Genomic DNA, 6,319 nt, shown 5'->3' on the forward strand with positions numbered 1-6,319 from the left:
ATTATCATTTATTGCACTTGTGTATCCCAGACCTCGCTCTAGAGAACAACATTCAGGTCCTATTTCAAAGTAAATCTGTTAATTAGAATGACGTTTTCCAAAGAAATACATGGGCCAAAGCAAGTTCTTTCCAAAGATTCTCTTCACATTCACAGATCAACAAACCTCATTTATGCATAAGCTGGGTGATTTTCACAAGTCAGAAATAGCTTATTTTGGTAAGAAACACATATTATGACCTCTGCAAACAATCATCCCTCAGTCACGTATCAGAATGAGTAAGAGACCAGAGATGAAACTGGTTCAAAAGTTTTATTCTGAATCCCTTGGGGCTTCTGCAAAACTCTTTACCAAAAGCATTTAAGGAACCACAATTATCAAAGGTAGTAATCACGGTCTTGCATTAAAAGGTAGGTCCAGACTCAAAACAAATCAGTTTTCATGATGTCAGATGCTTGAAGAGTGACATTTCATTTCATTTATTCATTAATTTCATTTTAATTATTTTTTAAAGATTGTTTTTAATTATCCCTAAACCACAGCTTCCTTTCCCTCTCCCCCTTTCCTCCTCCTTGAGCTGCTGGCTGAGAACATCAGTAATATTACACCATTCAGATGAGGTAAAAGATAAAATAATAAATCAAATCTGACAGCAGTAACCCATTGTCACTTAAAGAAGTGTGATGGCGTTTTGTCAGTGACAAGTGGTGCTTTCACTCAAAAGTGTTTGTATTAAAAATAAAAAAATAAAAAAATCAGGATTTGTTTACTGGTTACTGCTCCAGCCGGAAGAAATTGACTCTCAAAAGGCATTTCAGCTGGTTTTGTTTATAAACCACCTGCTGCTGTGAATATTCAGTTATCATTTGTTCCTACACCACCTTCGTCCTGATGGAGAATTTTTTAGAAAAATCAATACGTGTATTTGAAAACTGGATGATTCCAAACTGTGCTAGATTGAACTTACAAATAAACTTCTTTGACATTTTGCAAGCAGTTGCACTTCAAAGACAGATTGTTCAGATATCAGAATCTGGAGCGGCTTCTTGAATCTAGTTCATGTTTCCAGTAATGACAAGCAAGCCCTTGCAGAAGCCCCAGTTTAGCCAGGCTAATGCCACTGGAAACTACAGCATCAGGAGCTGCAGGACGCAGCAGTGTGCCAGTGCAAGTTGTTGGGTTTCTTTCTCATTTTCCTCCAAGGGAATAGTGGTGTTATGCACATTCATGCAAATAAACTCACTGTGTTGAAATGTATTTAAGAGACCACAAACTTGTGTCACAGTGCCCTCAACAGCACAGAGCCTACTCACATGTAAGATTTAATTGTCTCAGATTTGGAGGGTTATTGGGAATTTCTCCAAAGGCATGCTCTCAGCCTGCCAGGCAGACACCAAGGAATGCTGATAAAGAAGTGGTAGAGGAAACACCCAGACAGCTATAACCTGGCTATTTCGAGACTACTACACAGAGCAGAAGCACTGGGACAGTGCTTGCACTGAAGGATGGCGGGGGGCAAAGACAACAAGGCATTTACCAGAAGGCCCCTCCTGTCCAACAGCAGGAGTTCCACCAGACTTCTTGGGGTGGGCATGTTTAGATCAGTATGTGATTTAGAGCAAGGGTGAGTAAAGCAGCCTACGAGTGCACTTCAGTTAATCAGCAACACCCAAGTGAAACTTCAAATCTGATCTAATTTAGTCAATTTATAGTAAGGCCTTTAGCTAGGAAGTCTGACCAATATTCACACTAACTGACTTGAGATGACAGAGAGGATACAGGTATAGCTAGGGGTGCAAGAACCAGAAATGTTCTTATAAATATTTGTTAAGTGAGACCTTTAAATCCAAAACAAAAGATAAATGCTAAAAGAACATCCTCAGGGAGCTCTCTCCAGTTGCGGGCTTTGGACTGTATCCCACTTGAAACACTTCACCAGTGTCCCACTCTCAACAGGACAGGCTCTCATCTCTCTGACAACTAAAACCTGCCATGCTTCTCATATCCAAGGGCAGGAACAACTAAAAATCATCTGATGCTTTCCCAAGTCTCAGACAACAGTTGTTCTGTTTGTCTGAAATATGTTCTGCAGAGCTTCACGCTGCTCTGCTGATGCCAGTGAAGTTTGACTGAGCCTGCAAGTCACATCAGCATGGGAAAAGTTGCATAAACACTGTGTTTAGAGTACTTCACAGATTTCCACCCTTCCTTCTAAGGGTTAAACTTATGCTTAACTACCCTGAGTAGTCCCATTAGTTCATTAATTCTGGCTGGTGTTGAGAAGAGAAGCTGGTAAATGAGTTTAGTGGAAAATCAGCTCAGAACACAAAGGTCTTTTTACCTGGGAGAGAAGGAAGAGAAAGTTCCTTATCTTTGTAAAACTGAGTAGAAAATCCTGCAGATTGCTCTCAGCAGAGAGCACACAGGTGTCAGCAAGTCCAAAGGCACTGGAGAACCACAACAGCAAGTGGGGGGAAATGCAGAACTCCCCCCACTATGCTCCTCTCAGACAGAAAACTCGTGTTTTCAAGTGCTGCTCATGGAGGTCTTTCAGCATTTGAGATGCTTCAGGCAAACCCTCAGGCTGGAGGGAATCCTCAGCCACAGTTAGCAGGCTGGGAAAAAGCATCACCACGTGCCTTCACTGATGAAGTCAGACCCCAGCACTTACACAAGTGATGCCCTTCCTGAGCTTGGCACTGCTCAGATGCTCAGTGCCCTGTTCCCAGGAGAGCAGAAGGTCAGCTGTGTATTTTCCAAGACAGCAGGTGGCAAGGCACGAGGTTTCTCTACAGGAGGATGGAATCCAATTATCACCATCAAAATCTCTCCTGGTAACTGCAGCAAGTGATTGGCATAGGCTATCACTTCTCCAACATAAGTAAAAACATGCCTGTCTCAAGAATTTCCTTTAAGGTCATCAAAAAGCTGTAAGAAACCTCCTCACCTCCACTCTGAGGACAGAAGACCAAACTGTCACAGCCAAGACCAGATGCAAAATGAGTAGCCAGCCTGAAGGGAGACTCAGCCACGTTCCCCAGACCACACTGCCCCTGCAGCTCAGTCATCTCCATCCACTCCAGCAGGTCTCACAAGTACGTGGGACTTTTAACAATCAGGCTCTCAAAGATGAATGTTCTCTGTAACAGTCTGCCCATGAAAACGTTGCGTTAAGACGTTTGCTGCGCGCTGTCAGAAGCGGACAGGAGACAGCACAAAGCTCCCACAGGGAATACCTGCCTGCCTAACCACAAGGTCATTTTTGTCTTCAGGACTCTAATTCACTGCCTAACTCTCTGAAAACTGAAGCAAGCTGCAGTAAAGATTATAATAGCGTTACTGTAACTGATTCATTCATCACCCTACAAAGGAAACAGGAAAGTAAAACATAACCTAGAGATCTGGGATGCAAGGAAGTCCGGCAGTAACCTGCAGCAGGAAAAGGTTTAATTCAGTTTAATGAAGATTATTCTGTATTTCTGCGTTTTGAAGCCAGTACTAAACCATCCTGTATGTCCCCATGTCACATCCCACCTGGGGGAAAGGGGAGAGCGACTCCAATTTGCAAATCCCCTTGGTGTGGACGCAGGTGAGAACAGTCAAGGTCAGAAAACAAACATCAACCCTCTCAGGGCGGCACTCACAGCACAGTCACTTGGGGCTCATCCCTTACAAGGTATATACACAAGTGAAATAGGATTGTTTTCTTCTGCACCTCCCCAAAACAAAGGAAACAGTAGAGTTTTTTCAGCCATACAATTAATTGAGTTAAGATCTCAAAAATCTGAATGAAGGAGAAACTGAATGATAAAAAAAGCACGGAAAATTAAGACAATAATTATTTTCCTCCCAGAAATAGGAGTATGCCTTTCATGAAAAAAAAAAATATGGGTAAAGCACCTTAAGGGCATTGCCAGTAAGTTACACAACAGTTAACTAAGCAGATGTAGATATGACCAACATAATTACTAAGCCACCACAAAAATAGCTCCAGAAAGGAAAGGAGCAATCGGACATTAAGCTTCTTCACAGAGCTTCTCAATAACTATAGGAACACAGAATGGAAGCCCTGAGGGCAAGAGACATTCCTTTAATTACCAACAGTAATCCATCTTGGCTAAACAGGATACAGTAAAAGGCATTTAATTTTAAACAAGCTCCCTGCCTTTGCTCTATTTCTCCCACTGAAACCTTGTTTTGGGAACACAGAACATTTGGCATTCTCTCCTGGGTGCTGCAGATGACAAAGGACTAACAGAATCCGTTTGTCCCCCTGGTCTTTCATTTGTTAGGCATCTCTCCAGGACAAAAACATTATACAGAAGAGTGATTGCCAGACTGCAATAAGGTGAAACCACTCAGAGGACTCCAGATATTTCTTCTTATGCCTCTATACTTATTATAGGTATATATAATTTGTAGGATTGCTTCATTGACAGTACCTGTTACAAGGACTTCCCTCAAAAAAGAGAAAGCCTTAAGTATTTCCATGAAAAAAAAACACATGAAAAAGCATGTACCCCTGAGTCAAACAGCACACAAGGTTTTTTTCAGTTTAACCACACGCTACGGATCTGGTGCTGAGGTTACTGGACTTGACACATGGTCTACAACACTGACTTTCTGGCTTGTCTTTTTGCAGCTGCTGCCAAAGGAGCTTATACGAGACCAGTCAGGAGAATGGTATTTTAGATTTACACACATGACATTTCTTTCCATCCGAGTATCTATACTCGTGGTGGTTGGTGCATCAGCTCTAAGGGGCCCACAGCAAGCAACTAACAGAAGCGGGTCTGTTGGTTGCATGCTCTACCAAAGTTCTCATGGCCCTAAGCAGTGCCTTAAGTTCAGCAGCATGGGTTGCATCTCCACCAGAAACTAAAGAGCCAGAAAGTCTGAAAACAAAAAAATCATCTTGTAAATCCCTTCATAATGCAATCAGTCTGTCTTGTGATAAATCCTTTTTTCCAGGGAGACTTTCACTGGCATCAGCAGTCTGCTAGAAAAGAATTAACTGTCAAGTCGGAATGTCAGTTCCCAGTCCTTTCTTGTAATTGCTAATGAAAAAAAATGCATTTTAATTAGTAAAATATATGTCTTCCTTTAAGGCCACAGCACAGCAAGCTTACAAAGCTATCAAGCAGTCACCACTTGGCCGTGTGGCCTTGAGCTGAAGAACTTGCACTGTTTGCCTCCAGGTGTATCTGCTCTCTCCTGAGTACACAGCTGCTGTTCCAACTACAGGCAGCACCTGAACTTATGCCACCCAATGAAAATCTTACTATTCCACTCATATTTTTTTTTTACCTTAACAGCTCTCTGTACTTAGTCTAGAGTATTATTTCTTGTCATACAATCAACTTGTTTTCTCCATTATGGAACACAGAATCAAGAAACAAGCTTAAAAGTTATTCAAGAAATGCTATTTCAAAGCTCCCCTGGCATCTGGTAGTATGTACAAAAGGGGACTTGCTTAGCCCTGTTAACAAGCTTGTAAGTACTGGCATCTACAACTACCTAAACTACACCCCAAAGCTCACAAACCTATCTTTTACTAGAAAGAAGGAACTACCACTTGCTCAACTTTCTGTGGATCGTATTTCTTTCCCTCCTCCTCCCAAAAGGAAGAAAAGGTATGATGGCTTCTTCAAGTAAGTGGAGCAAAACAAGTGTTCTTTGCTTTTGATTACTTAAAAGCTGATCTGGTAAGTATTGAAGAAACTACGGTAGCACTAAGATATCATTAGAGGTGAGGAATAAATTGTGGGTTGAACTTTTTTTTTTTTGCTTTTTATGAGGAGCAGAACCATTACAGTGCAATACCCATCATGAGAAACTGATAATATTATCACAGCGTATTGAACAGATCACTCTACCACATTCAGCTTACCAGTACTGTGCTGGTCAGGCTGAGATGACACCAGCTGTATGGGCAGTCAGTTATAGACAAACTACAACCAGGCATATAACAACTCATGTAAAATGTAAAAACAGGCTTTTCTTGCCATTCCTGCTTTGACCTCTTCATGCTCTTTTTTCATTTTCCCCATTGTCTTCTCCAATACCCTCCCCACCAATGTGGCTACCAGCCCCATTGCTTCCCAAAGAGACCCCCGCTCCGCAAACTGCCGCAGAAGGAACAGCGCGGGGAGCCAAGGCCAGACACCAGAAGTGCTAGTCCAGCTTGTAGAGACCCCTTCTGTGACTGAACATCTTCTGAAACACTTGCTCTTGGCCTCTGAGCATCCATACACTGTGTAACAGGTAGTACTTGCCCAGATTATTCACTCACATGTTTTAATCTCTGTAGTAGATGCTC

This window comes from Tauraco erythrolophus, chromosome 6 (genome assembly GCF_009769465.1).
Source record: "Tauraco erythrolophus isolate bTauEry1 chromosome 6, bTauEry1.pri, whole genome shotgun sequence".
NCBI classification, from domain to species: Eukaryota; Metazoa; Chordata; class Aves; order Musophagiformes; family Musophagidae; genus Tauraco; species Tauraco erythrolophus.